At 31.6% G+C, this 15,484-nt stretch overlaps 1 long non-coding RNA gene across 3 annotated transcripts in view; it reads left to right on the top strand.

Moving 5' to 3' along the window:
• LOC123613867 (uncharacterized) overlaps window positions 1-15,484 on the top strand; it is a 189,715-nt gene that overhangs the window by 50,376 nt on the left and 123,855 nt on the right. For all 3 annotated transcript variants that reach the window (XR_006721299.2, XR_012511729.1, XR_012511730.1), the window contains exon 2: window positions 10,845-10,903. This is a non-coding gene — a long non-coding RNA (uncharacterized LOC123613867). The remainder of the gene's footprint in view (window positions 1-10,844; window positions 10,904-15,484) is intronic.

The raw sequence follows: 15,484 nt of genomic DNA, 5'->3' as shown, positions 1-15,484 counted from the left end.
AGAATTTACAACAGAAATGAATATTCTCAGACTCTGGGCCATTCCGTTGTATCCATCTATGGATTCCTTCCTCATCTTCCTTATCACTAATCATTGTACAACGTTAGTTACTGCCCAAGAATCTATGTGTAGCTCTACCCCATCCTGTCTTTTCAAATGGTTTAAAAACTAAATACACTACTTGTTTTTATACTTCTTTAGGCAATTTCTTCCTCCACCAGTCTGTACAGGATCTGGAATGCGGCCTTTAATACTGGCTTATGGTTTAGAGGCTTGATTCATTTATTTATTTATTTTTTCATTATCAGGTTTTCGGTTAGAAGGAAATTCCTCATGAAAACTTCTAGAATGGGTTCTTGCTATTCTTGCATGCTGGAGGAAACTCACATGATAAACTGGAACCTACAGTTTTGTTTGACATGGTTTCTTTGACTTAATGGAAGAACCTGGTCATCAGGAGACTAAGTGGCTTAGAGGCAGCAGGGCAGATCATAACAATCTCATCTCTTGGAATGAATTGGCACTGAGATCCTTGCTTAAGGACAATGAATTATGGGGTTCCCAGGAATGAATCTGACAGGCAAAGTACTAAGGCCTCATCTGATTTATACATAGCCACCAAAATAAAGGGGAAATTAAAAAAAAAAAAACCTTCTAGTTTTGGCAAACAGGAGACTTGACACCATATTAGAGATCCATGGCCCTTTTTCCAATTTTACATACTTGCATCACTTCACAACCCAGAGCCCTTGAATAAAGAGCAGGCAGCTTCGTTGAGGAAGGACTCTGGATTCATCTTTTAGACAAATAAAAACAACAGGTGCTCCTCATTTTTGTCTCTTGCACAATTTATAGCCTCTCCAGTAGCTCAGAGAAAATTTCAGTTCATTATTTCTATATGATAAATAACCACAATTTCATTTAATTCATCTCATATTGAAATTGTTTTTCATCCATTTTAGGATTTATATCACCCTCCTGACACACACACACACACACACAATTATGAAGTTTTAGAAAGCTATGATCAAGTTTTATTCACTTTTTTCCACTTTTTACCTTTCCGTATGTTTGCTGCCTTGTATTAAATTGAAAATATAATTTCCCTGCTTAAAAACAATGAACCACAATAAAGCCTATTTTAGAAATGTGTTTTCTCTCAACTTCATTATGCTTTTGCACTTAACATGTTCCTAAATAATGATATAACTAAGGACGAATATGTGGACAGTCCCACATCTTTGGATATGGTGAAATGGCATGTTATTTAAAAATGAAAACTAATACCCTGCAAAATATAGATATAAGCTTCATATCTTCTTTCTACATTGACACTGTTAAACCATGGACAAGTATATTGGCCAACTAACTACTGAGACCAACCATGATGTAGTGTAGCAGAGAGGGCAAGCAGAAAAGAAGAAGCATTTGTATCACATTCAAGATTGGTAGAAAAAAGAAGGAAGTGCATCATGACAAAAGAAGGGAATTTGAAAGCATTTTTCTCAGTTTTGATACCCCCAAAATACATCAATATGTTTTTCATAATTTGGAAAATGCAATTATCTTTTATTAAAATTAGTTACTGCCTTTCTCATAAAACCCAAATTCCTTAGTTTGAAATAGGAGGCATATCATTATTTAGTCTGTACCCAAATTCTCTAGCTACATATATTACCATAAGCCACCTTCTCAGTACCTGTTATATTGAATTATTTGAATTTGAATCATTTTCTAATAATTCTATACCTTTTGAAAAGGCATATGTCTTTTGTACTTCATCCTTTCAACGTCTATGCTTCTCATTCTGTGTCTTAGTTTGAGTTTTCTAGAAGCAGATCCAAGATGAGGTTTAGGAAAACTGGTAGAGAAGTGGGAAAGATGGACAGGGAGGAGATAAGAACAAACAAACAAAGTGTATGCTGTCAAGCAAATTGATACTGAAGGCAATTGGAGTTGTATCCTGTGAGAACTCTGGTAACACGTAAGAAAGGAGCCTGGAGCCATCCCACAAGAGGAGTGATGGCACTAAAGTATTAATTCACTTACTTCTGGCAGACGTTACTCATTTATTTTTTAAGTTTGTTTACCTGAATTATCTCTATTACACCAAAATATTTATTGTCAGATTCTTATTTGACTTTTTTGTCACTTTGTGGACAAAAGCTCAGATTTCTGAACATAATTATACTATGAAAAAATAGAACTCTACAATGTAGATCTGAAAATGTGAATAAACACTTTAAATTTTTATGTTTTATGAAAAAAGGCATTGGAAGAATATTCATAAGATGCAAAATGAAAGTCTGTATATTCAACCTTATCTTTCTTAGTCATTTTCAAAGCTATTCTGGAAAATTAATTTGAGAACAAAGTAAGTGATTTTAGCAAAGGTGTTATGCAATTTATGTTCCATTTTGTTTGAGTTCTCAATGAGAGTGGAGAGAATTCTTCATTATTTTATTTTTCATTTGCTTTTGTACTGTTATAATGCCAAATCACATATAGTATATCACAGTAAAAGCAAACATGTTAACCTTATGGTGCTTTTTTTTAGTGTTAATGATGTTTTTTTTCATTATTTGTTTTTTGTAACAAAGCATTATGGCAGCAATGGAAAAAATAAACCTTGTAAAACATCTTACCACCTATTCATCTTAAACAAAAGTTTCATATATTTTGATATGGTGTAATACTGCAGTATAGAAATATGCAAAATAAATGGCGTTTCCACCTGCAGAAAAACTGATTGTTATTACAGAGGTTGAGGAATGAAAGCAGAAGTTGTATTGTGTTGTATTACAGCAAAATTTTACAACACTCACAACCTAGTGATGTCAATAACTCAGTTATGATCAAATACATATTTTCATTATGTGTAAATTTGATGGCCCATGCTGACCACAGGTGAGATACCATCAATCATAAAGGGTGAAAATAAACAAAGCCAAAAGCAAGTGATACAGAAAAAATACAATAGAATATTATTCTATCCTAGAAACATTTAAAATCATTTTGAAAGATACAAACAAGTGTTAATCTTAGAAAAATCTATATAAAGTAAAAGATCCAAATACCAAATCTAAGAGATGCTGAATAATATGTTGCTCATTTGGACAAAGATCATCATATTTAAAACTTTAGATTCCAACCTTCAGTGTGTATAATCTTGTCACTTCCTACTGCATAAACATATGAAATGAAAGATAAAAGCTCTCTCAAAGGGTTATTGAGGCTCTTCCTAGCATCACTTCTCAAGGTGTGCAGTGTGGGTCACCTGACTCAGAATCACTCAAGTGCACACTGGCTGATCAGGACAGAGCCCATGTGAGACCCACTGAATGAGAATCACAAAAAGGGAGGTGGAAATTCATGTTTTAACAGGCTCTGCTGCTGATTCTTAAGATCTCATGACTATAGTAGGGAAGATTTAGATAGTACTTTAATTATTATGAATTTATTATATTCTGACATACTTTCTCAAGTATATGAACAGTGAAATTATAAAAGATGTTCAAAGATCTTTTTCTAATCCAAATAAAAGTCTTTATAAAATAATATTAATCATAAACACATTTTCTATAAGACCAGCAAAAGAGTGTTTCAAACTATTATGAAAGAAAATGGAATTTCAAAGCATTTTAAGTAGTCTTTAAGGAATGCTCATTGTTTTCCATCTCTAATTATATATATACATGTATTTTTTAATGAAATATGGTTGATTTACAATATTGTATTAGTTTCAGGTGTACAGAATAGTGATTCAATATTTTTATAGATTATACTTCATTAAGAACTATTATAAAATATGACTAATTCTCTGTGCTGTACAATTTATCCTTATTGCTTACCTATTTTATATGTAGTAATTTGTATCTCTTAATTCCATATCCCTGTCTTGCCCCTCTCTTCACATCTCTCCTCACTGGTAACCACGAGTTTGTTTTCTCACCTATGAGTCTGTTTCTGTTTTGCTATATACATTCATATATTTATTTTTTTAGATTATGCAAATAAGTGATATCACACAGTATTTATCTTCCCTGACTTATTTCATTAAGCATAATATTCTCTAGGTCCATCCACATAACTGTATATGGCAGAAATTTACTCTTTTTATAGCTGTGTAATATTCCATTGTACGTGCATACCACATCTTCTCTATCATTTGTCTACTGATGGACACTAGGGTTGTGTATATACCTTGGCTATTGTAAGTAATATTTTTATGAGCATTGGGGTGAATGTATCTTTTCAAATTCGTGTTTTCATTTTTACAGATATATATTCAGGATTGGAATTGCTGGATCATATGATAGTTCTTTTTTTAGTTTTATGAAGAGCCTCTATGCTGTTTTCCATAATGGCTGCACAAATATACATTCCCACAAACGGTATACAAAGGTTCTCTTTCCTGCATATCCTCCCCAACATTTGTTATTTGTACACTTTTTTTGGATGATAGCCTATCTGACAAGTGTGAAGTAGTATCTCATCATTTTGACATACATGTCTTTAATAATTAGTGGTGTTGAGCATCTTTTCACGTGTCTGTTAGCTATTTGGGTATCTTCTTTAGACACATTTCTATTCAAGTGTTCTGCCAATTTTTTTTTTTATTGAGTTGTTTGATTTTTTTGATGTTGAGTTATATGAACTGTTTTTTATATTTTAGATATTAATCCTTTATCAGTTTTCAGATATTTTCTTCTATTTAGTAGAATGTCATTTTGTTTTGTAAGTGGTTTTATTTGAAGCACAAAAGCTTTAAAGTTTAGTTAGGTCTCATTACTTTATTTTTGTTCTTATTTATTTTACCTTAGGAGACAGGTAAAAAATATTGCTATGACTTATGTGAAAGAACATGCAGCTTAAATTCACTTGTAGGAATTTTATGATTTGGAGTCTTACATTTAGGTTTTTAATCCATCTTAAATTTATTTTTATTTATAATGTGAGGAAATGTTGAAATCACATTCTTTTACATGTGGATGTCCATTTTCCTAAGTAACACCTATTGAATAACACCTATTGAAGAATCTCCATTGTATATTCTTGCATTTTTTGTTGTAGGTTAATTGACCTTATGTATGTGGGTTTATTTATGGGTTCTCTGTTCTGTTGTTCTATGTGTCTGTATTTGTGCCAATACCATGCTGTTTTGATAGGAACTTTGTACTATGATCTGAATTCAAGAAGGAATATACCTCCAGCTTTATTCTTTTTCACTCAAGATTGCTTTGGCAATTTGCAGTCTTTTGACATTTAAGGATTATTTATTCTAGCTCTGGGAAAATGTCATGAATATTTTGATAGAGATTACACTAAATTTGTAGATTTCTTTGAGTAGTATGGCCATTTTAACAATATTAATTCTTCTAATTCAAGAGCACAAAATATCTTTCAATTTCCTTGTATCATATTCAACTTCCTCCTTCAAAGTTTTATAGTTTTCAGACTATATGTTGCTCATCTCCTTAGTTTAGTTTATTCCTGGGTATTTTATTCTTTTTATGAGATTTTTAATTGAATTTTTTCTGCTTTTTTTCTGATAGTTCATAATTAGTGTATAGAAAAGAAACAGATTTCTATGTACTAATCTTGGTTCCTGCAACTTTGCTAAATTTATTTATCAGTTCTAATCTTTTTCTGGTGGTAAATTTAGGATTTTCTATATATAGTATCATAATATCTGCAAATAGTGACAGTTATATTTCTTTCCTGTCAATGTGGATGCCTTTTATTATTATTTTTCCTCATCTGATTGCTGTGGCTAGGACTTCCAATACTATGTTAAATAGAATTGGAAAGAGAAGGCACCCTTGTCTTGTTCCTGAATTTAGAGGAAAGGTTTTCAGCTTTTCACTATTGGGTATGATATTAGCTGTGGGTTTGCCATAAATGATTTTTGTTATACTGAGATATGTTCCCTCTGTATCCTCTTTGATATGAGTTTTTAAAATCATGAATGGATATTGAATTTTTCAAATTCTTTTCTGCATCTATTGAAATGATTACGTGATTTTTATCCCTCCTTTTCTTAATGCGGTGTATCACACTGATCAGTTTGTAAATTTTGAACCATCCTTGCATCCCTGGAGTAAATGCCACTTGATATTGTTGGATTGGTTTGCTAATATTTTGTTGAGGATTTTTGCATCTGTATCTATCAGAGTTATTGGCCTGTATTTTTCATTTTTTGGTAATGCCTGTGGTTTTGGTTTCAGGGTCATGGTGCTCTCATAGAATGTATTTGGGAGTGTTGTGTCCTCTTCAGTTTTTTGGAATAGTTTAAGAAAGATAGATATTATTTCTTCTCTATATGTTTGATAGAATTCCCCTCTGAAGCCATTGGGTCTTGGACTTCTGTTTGCTGGGAGTTATTTTTATTACAGATTGAATTTCACCACTATGACTGGTCTGTTGGAATCATCTCTTTCTTCGTAAATCAATCTTAATAGATTCTGTGTTAAGACATTTGTCCATTTCTTCTAGATTGTCCAATTTTTTGGCATAGAAGTGTTCATAATATTATCTTATGATTTTTTTGTATGTCTGTGATATTGATAACTATTCTCTTTCATTTCTTACTTTGTTTTCTTGGGTCCTCTCTCTTTTTTTCTTGGTAAGCCAGGCTGAAGTTTTATCAATTTTGCTTATCTTTTCAAAAACAAAAAAATCAGCTCTTGGTTTCATTGATCTTTTCAAGTTTTATTTTCGCTCTCTATTTTATATTATCTCTGGTATTTAGTATTTCCTTCCTTCTGCTGATCTTTTGCTTTGTTTATTCTTCTTTTCCTAATTCCTTTAGATGGTAGGCTAAGTTATTTGAAATTTTTAATTTTTTCTTTTCTTTCTCTTTTTTTTTTTTAAGAAATGCCTCTATTTCTATAAACCTCCCTCGTAGAACTGCTTTTGCTACATCTCATAGATTCTGAAGTTGTATTTCCATTTTAATTTGTCTTCAGGTATTTTTTTTTTTTTGATTTCTTCATTCACCCACTTTTTTAGTAGCAGGATATTTAGTCTCCACATGTTTGTTCTTTTCTAATTTTCCTTTCTTTAATTGATCTTTAGTTTCATACAGTCCTAGTTTAAAAAAAATGCTTGATATAATTTCTGTCCTTTTAAATTTATTGAGACTTGTTTTGTGACTTGCATGTGATCTATCATGGAGACTATTCCATGTGCACTTGAAAATAATGTGTAATTTACTTTTTGGGGATGGAATTTTAAGTCCACTGGTCCATTGTACCCTTGAAGACCACTGTTGCCTTATTGATTTTCTGTCTGAATGGTCTGCCAATTGATAAATTGTGTGTTAAAGTCCCTTACTATTATTGTATTATTGTCAAATTTTCCATTTATGTCTGTTAACATTTACTTTATATATTTAGTTGCTCCTGTATTGGGTGCATATGTGTTAATGAGTATAATATCCTCTCCTTTATTGATCCTTTTATTATTATATAATGCTCTTCTTTGCCTCTTATTATAGCCTTTATTTTAAAGTCTATTTTAAAACAAATATGTGAGTATTGCTAACCCACTTTGTTGTCATCTCTGTTGGAATACAATATGTTTTTTTCATCACTTCACTTTCAGTCTGCTTCTGTCCTTAGCTCTGAAGAGAATCTCTTACAGGCAGCATATAGATTGATGGGTGTTGTTTGTGTGTGTGTGTTGTTGTTGTTTTGTTTTGTTTTTTTAATCCAATCTACCACCCTATGTCTTTGATTGGGGAATTTAGTCGATTAATTTTTGAAGTAATTATTGGTAGGTATGTACTTACTACCATTTTATTCCTTGCTTTCCAGTTGTTTTTGTAATTCTTCTCTGTTCATTTCTTCTTTTTGTTTCTTCCCTTGTCATTTGATGATTTTCTTTAGTAGTATACTTGTGTTCCTTTCTTTTAAGTTTTTGTGTCTATTGTAGGTTTTTGATCTGTGGTTACTATGTGATTCATGTATGTTGACCTATAACCATATCTATCTGTTTTAAACTGGTAGTCTTTTAAGTTCAGACACATTCTAAAGGATCTACATTTTTACTCTCCTCCCTCACATTTTGTGTTTTAGATGTCATATTTTAGATCTTCATGTCTATCCCTTAATTGTTTTTAGTTATAGTTACTTTTTATTTTATTTTATTTTTTTGCCTTTTAATCTTTGTACTAGCTTATTTAAGTACTCAATCCTCAGCTTTTATTATGTATTTGCTTTTCCTAGTGGGATTTTCCCCTTCCTATACATTCTTATTTCTTTTTCACTTAGAGAAGACTCGCTAACATTTCTTTTAGAATAGGTTTATTATTGATGAACTCTTGAATTCTTTGCTTGTCTGAGGAATTCTTTACCTCCTCTTTGATTCTAACTGCTAATCTTGCTAAATAGAGTATCCTAGTTTGCATGTTTTTCTCTTTCACTACTTTGACTGTATCATGCCACTTCCTTCTGGCTTGCAAAGTTTTTGCAGAAAATCAGCTGATAACTTTATGAGGATTCCCTTATATATGACTGTATTTTTCCTTTGCTTGTAATAGTAACTATTAAAGTACTACTTATTCCCTGTCTCATTACAAAATACACTTAAAACATTACACATACCTTACATAGAATATATAGTTTTAAAATTAGTACAAAGGGTAAATTAGGAGAAAAATAAAATGTATTATACAGAAATGCATTCTGCCAGTTATGGTGTGGACCCACGTTTAACTTCTACCCAATTCAGGTAATGATAATGATAATGATAATGATAATAATATAAAAAATAAGTGAAGAGGGCATGATAGATATGTATACAGCATAGATTCTAGTGATAATTTCATGGGTATTTACTCATCTCCAAACTTGTATACATTAAATTTGTAAACAGTTTTTGTATGTCAATCATATGTTAATAAAATACTATTTTTAAAAGGCAGTGAACAAATAAATGAATAACAAACCAGAAAAAAAAGCTAAGGTAACAAAACTTTTTTTTTTTCACTAACTCTCCCTGTTCCAAATTTGGATCTTGTGACCCAGTTCATATACCTTAACATACAAAGATAACAGCATAGAGTTCACATCAAAGAAAGGTAAGCCAGCTTTCATGATCTCTGTCATCCTCTGGGACTTTCACTGGTAGTTTGGGTCCCAGACCTACAGGCTCTCATAATAATCTGTGAATACCTCTGTTGTAACACACACTTTAATGCTCTGTCAATTGTCTGTCATCACCACTGGAAAACAAGAAATTATGCTCTTTATCTTGGCATATCCAGCATCATTACTATATCAGAATACTCAACAAGTGCTTGTTGACTCTTATGAACAGAGCAGCAACCCCTATACAAAATTGGGGGCTACCTTCACTTCACCTCTTGTTTGAGAGAAATAAAATCAGTGTCCTAGGTCTCACTCATTAGTGACAGATTCCTCCTTTTTTGCCAAGAAATTCACTTTATCCTTCAGCAGATTGAACCTCTGGCAGATTATCCTGGTAAGAACTCACAATTTAGGTATGTATATAATCTCCCCTCAGAGACCTTCTTTAAATTCACACCATGTAATAGATACAGAAATTTCTATCATTTAACTCCCCTAAAAGTTATACTGTGGAGAAAATAAAGCTCAGTTTGTCTTGCTGAGTTGCAAAGTTAAACCATTGCACAAGTTTTTTAAAAATTTTATAGCTTAGATTAATATGTAATAAAGTCATTATATAAATCTGACCTATTTTGGCCAAGAGCATTTTAGTTAGATTACATAAATTTTATAGTAGTACTAAAAATCTAAATACAATACCACATGAACTATTAAAAATTAAGATTTGCCAGAAAAATAGAACTGGTAAGCTTGGTTGCAAAGAGAACAGAAAAAAAAAAGCCAAAAGCAAAAACAAAACAAAACAAAAACTCATGTAACAGTGAGGTTATGTCGCTATATTCTATGAAGTTTAGAATATCTGGAGACATTTAGATAAAAAACTCTTGGATCATTAAAGTTATTTTTTGTTATTTATTTTTTTAGAGTTGACTTTTCATAGAAATATAAAGTTGGCTTGTATTTACATTATTTTATGTATCTTTTATTAGGTCTTTTGAAGATTTTTTTCTCTGTTCTTAGAATCTTACACTGTCTTAGCAGTTTGTAGATACAAATCAATTTCATTGATTTTGCCAAAATTAAAGAGACCCAGTTTCCTGAATACTTGGGACTCTATTCAGCTAAGGAATATTTGTTGTGTTACACATTTGCTCTTTTTCTGTTTATTCTTATTTTTTCACTAGAAATATCATTTTCCCCAGGTAGGATTTCACTTTCTGTTATGCAGGTCTATTTTTTTTCTCAGAAATTTTGTATCATCTTTTTTCTTGGGTTATTTGAATTCTGTTATTGTTTCTCACATGTGAACTATACATCTATGGGTTTCTACATTATTTAGTTTGCATTATAAATATGTATCTTTTATAAAGTATTTAATCCTTTTTAAATTTTTTTTTAATCTAAACTGTTGTTTTCCTCTGAGGCTTTTTGTTGTTGTTTTGTTTTGTTTTTTGATTTGGTCTGGTTTGTTTTTTTCCATCTTACTACTTCCTCTAATTTTATCATTCCTTTTCTTCAAGGGGTATTATGAGTTCCGATCTATTGTGAGTAGTGGATAATTTTTTAAGGAATATATTTGCTCTAATTTTTTTCCAGCAATATTACTTTGTTAGGTTATGCAAACTTTGTAGAAGACTTTGATTTTTCCCACTGCTTCTACTTGATGTGGTAATACATTTTCTTTCCGACTATACAGGAAGAGAAGGTTTGTATGTTACCAGTACCTGATTCCCTGTTCTGCCATCCCTGCAGGTATTCTCTCAGATTTAAAGAAGTTGGGAGCCTATGAAAAGCCTCAAGAGAGACCCCTGGTGAGTGAATCAGGAAGTCTTCCAACTTCACTGCACATTCTCTGACTGTAAGAAAGGTACTGACTATTCTTAAGAACCAGAGGAGGTATGTAACTTTAATAATTCTATTAATTACACCAACCTGCACAGTTTATAGACACCTTTTGTATGCCAGGTGAGTACTCATATTGACTCTAATCCACTTAATGGCCTGAAAATTAGGTGATATTAATATTAATATTTGTATTACTTAATATTATAGATGGGAGGAATATAAATGGACTTAAGTTGAACTTTTCATATATTGAATTTTGATGGGGGAAAAGCAATGGATAATCAAGCAACGATGAGAAAAACAAAGACATTTAAATGAACAAACATGGGGTCAAATTCTACAGCTATATGGCTTTCAGTATTAATTCCAAAATATTCATATGAGAGAAAATGTAAATTAAAATGCATTAATAGAACTAAATATCTACAAATTTGGTGATGTGTCTGTAAAATTTAATCTGAAGTAGTATTTACATAAATGAACCTTCAAAACTTGATCAGCTTACATAGTTTCATTTCTCTAACATTTTCTGAGCTAAGTCAACATGTATATAGTAAAATTACTTTTAAACTATTGCTGTTAGAAAAAAGGGTAAAATTTTTTTGGCATTTTACCTGATAAATTTTAATTCCAACCTCACATACACAAATGTCTTTGGAATTTCAGTTTATCTTGCATACCATGTGGAAATGCGCTATATATTTCTTTTTAATAGTGTTTGCTCTCTCTATTTAAGCTTCTTTAAAGTAGGTTAAGGACAGTTAAATGGACCAGGATTATGCTGTAATTAGTAGAATCTAATATTTCTTTGCCTGAATCACAGTATGTGTTTCCTCAACTTACTTTCATCAAAGTAAGTCATTATTCAAGAAGATATAATTAGCTTGTTTTAATCTTATCATTCTCAGATACCTGCTAAAGTAATTAGCTTTCTCCTCTCTTCTTTTTAGTTAGAAGATTGCTAAAGGATCAATGCACAATACATCATTTTCTATTCTGCAACACCAATTACTTTGACCCTTAGTGTAAATTTATTGATTTTTCTTAGTAGTGCATTATCACCAGTTATTCACAGCATGGTGTTTATTAATTAGTAAGAGAAATATAGATTCATTTGTGAATAGTTATCCTTTCAAGTTTCTTGTCTAGAACATGTATGGTAATGTGTTACCTGCTAATGGCACATAGAATTTCAGAATAGAGTTTTTCCCTCATTCCTACAGTTTCCAAATTGTTCCTATTGAGATGCATCATAAACTCAGTTAGAAAAGAAGAAAGAAAGAAAGAAAGAAAGAAAGAAAGAAAGAAAGAAAGAAAGAAAGAAAGAAGGAAAGAAAGAAAGAGAGAGAAAAGCCTTAAGTAAATTACAAAGTTAGAAAAAGTTCAGTTTTTCTGACATTTATTCTCAAATAAAATGATTTATTTCTTTTTCTTATGACCAAGGACTACAAAACAGATACTTTGAACACCTCTTTATAATATTGGTCATTGCAATATTATATTACATAGAAATTAAAGTTGAAGTAAATATAACTGATATAGTGGAGAAATATAATTTTTGGTCATTTGTGTATTTGTCTTATTAACCTACTAGATTGAACCTTTCTAGACAGCAAAAAATGAAAATAAAAGCTAAAAAATTATTAAATTGTACAAATTGTACATGTGATTCTTGTTAGATATTCTCCTTTGTCATTATTTTTTAGTCCTTTTTTTTCATTCTATAAATCTTCAAAGTGCCTACCGCTGTGTATCAGGAATTGTAGGATCCTGGGATACAGTGGAGACCAATGTAATATACATGCTTTAGTGAAAGCAAAGTGTATTTATTCTGTTATGTAATTCTTTCATTTTTATCTAAATGTGAATTTTAATATCATCAGACTTCTACTGTGCAACATAATCACACACACATATCATAAATTCAAATTTATATTTCTCCAATAAGCTGCAAAGAGAGTAATTCAATATTAAGAGTGGTTTATGGCTTCAGCAGATTGCCTTGATGGAATTAAGTTTTCCTATCAGAAATGTTAACATTATGGTGACCAATGTCTGTATATTTTCTACATTATTTTTTTACTGAGTTTACTAGGAAGAATAAGTTCCTTGTAAATAGCTTTGAGGGCCAATGTGTTCCATATTCTCCTGCATACATCATTACTTTAATGATCTTGAAATAGGATTTTTATTTCCCCTGCCATTTAAAACACAACTGGAAGTCCCATTGAGTGAGTAAATACAGATGTACTCAGATGAAACTGAGCATAGAATGAATTTTTTTGTCTGTTTTACATTTTTTTAATCAAAGTATAGTTGGCTTACAATATTATATAAATTTCAGGTGTACAGAATAGTGATTCAGTATTTTCTTATCTTAGACTGATGTTTTCTCTGTTTTCCTAATTAAAATGTTTTAAAACGTTGATCACTTTAGAGCTCTCCATTTCTCTTGTTTTCCTGTCTGCATAATTATTCTGCTACTAGAAATGTTTACCATTCTTGCATTTCTCACAATCCATTACAGTCAAAACCCCAGATCTATACTTACTTAATGTCATTTAATTGATACTAGAAATGCCACCTACAGCTCATCTAGGCTACTACTGAAAATTCACTTCCCTAAGGAAAATCTTGAGTCAAGCCTGTCCCTTCTAATAAAGCTTGAATGGCTTCACACTCTCAAACTTTTAACCTGGCATTCATGCCCCTCTATGACATGACCTAATCTACCTTTATTTCAGTCTCTCTGAGTAGCTAAATCACATTCCCAGGGTTCATGTGCATAGTCAACTCTTCACTCATCATGGTTTACTTATTTTCCCTAAATGTTTCACACCATCTCAATATCATGCTTTTGCTGATGCTTTAAATGGTGTGCAAAATGCCTTTCCACTACATTTCAAGTTTTCTGACCCTTGTAGGAGACCTGTGTTATTTGCCTGACTACTCAATATCTTCATTTCATTATAGCATTTAGACATGCCATGGGAAACATCCAGTTCCCCAGTCCCTGGCCATGAAAGTTGAGTGGAGCTCATTCTACACCTGGTTTCAGGAGTTGGTACAAACCTTAGGCATGGCTAATTCATCAATTACGTTCATTCTGCCAGAGTGATTGGTTTATGTTTGGAGATGTGATCCAATCAGAGCTAAGCCTGTAAATTTTCTGAAGGAAAAAAGAAACAGCTCTTAATTTTCTGAGCCTCTCTCAGAGTTAAGCCAGCATGGAGAAAGGAGAACTCAGCTATGGAGAGTGAGGAGCAGTGGGGAGAAGGGGAGGGAGGAGGAGAAAGAGAATATATAACATCTGGTGAGTCTCTGAATCCAGTATTTCCATAGATTTTCATTTATTAAAGAACATAAACCCCCCTCTTCACTTGAGGTGGTGTGAGTTGGTTGAAATTTGTTAAACTTTAAGTAAAAATGAAATAAAGGAGAAAATTCTATCACTGAACATCAACATAATGAATATTAAAATTCCTAATAGTTGGTGTTACCGGCTCTCAATTTTTGAATTGAAAAAAGCTGTGTACATTTTTAAATAATTAAAAATTCAGATTAGAGTTAGAATTTGAGGATTATATTTTCCTAAGACTATGTATGGGCATTTGTATAAAATAAATGCTTTTACAATATCATATTTATCACAACTTTGACATTTTTGTGTGTATTATCCATGAAATGTTTTTATAAGTACATATTGTGTATAATTTATGTGAATATAATATATCTGAGGATATGGTTATTTAAACTCAGTACAGGTCACTTCTTTTTTAAACAAAAAATCTTAAGTTTGTAGAAATAATGAGGCTAAAAATTAAATTTAACATCTAGGGCAAGAAAAGAAGGCACTCTATTAAAAGGGCTTGTGCTTAGTCTCTGATGATCAGCTCCTCCAAATAATATGTTTTTGTATTTCTAGTTCTTATGTGGTTCATTCTATTTATGATAAGACTGTAAATTTTTTTCGATGTGACTTTCTTACTTTGTTGGGAACTTTTGTTCTACCCTTCCCCTTCCACAAATCTTTTTTGTGCTGGACAATAAAGTCCATTTTCTAATAAAGCTAATAGGAGCCTGGCCTGTAAGATTGGTTCTTTGTCTTTGGCTGTGTCAATTCAACCAATTAAGATGAAAAGCACATTTACATGCAAGGAGAAAATTGAGATTACAGAAAGCAGTGTTAGCTTTTATTATCTTAGTAATATTCTAAATTTCATTTGCTCTAGTTGTCAAGAGTAGACTGAGTTCCAGGGATCTTTTTTTCACCTGAAAGTGAAGTCGATTTATTTAAGAGACAGGAAAATCATTATTGACGGGGCCTGTGGCCCTGCTATTTTGTATTCTTGCATGATTTTTGTGGGGTTTCTTCCATTTGAATGGCTATTGTTTTAGTGTGTTTGAGATGGTAAGGATTAGAGAAAACAGCAGGGGAGGTGAGAGAGAATGAGAAAATTATTGAAAAAAATACATGATCCCAATGGAATTATTACTCCTGGATTGTTTCCAAACAAGTTTCTGTCTGTCTGATTTGTTGTACAAGG

The sequence above is a fragment of the Camelus bactrianus genome, chromosome 14, assembly GCF_048773025.1.
Source record: "Camelus bactrianus isolate YW-2024 breed Bactrian camel chromosome 14, ASM4877302v1, whole genome shotgun sequence".
Classification (NCBI taxonomy): domain Eukaryota; kingdom Metazoa; phylum Chordata; class Mammalia; order Artiodactyla; family Camelidae; genus Camelus; species Camelus bactrianus.
This window is presented reverse-complemented; position numbering and strand designations above follow the sequence as displayed.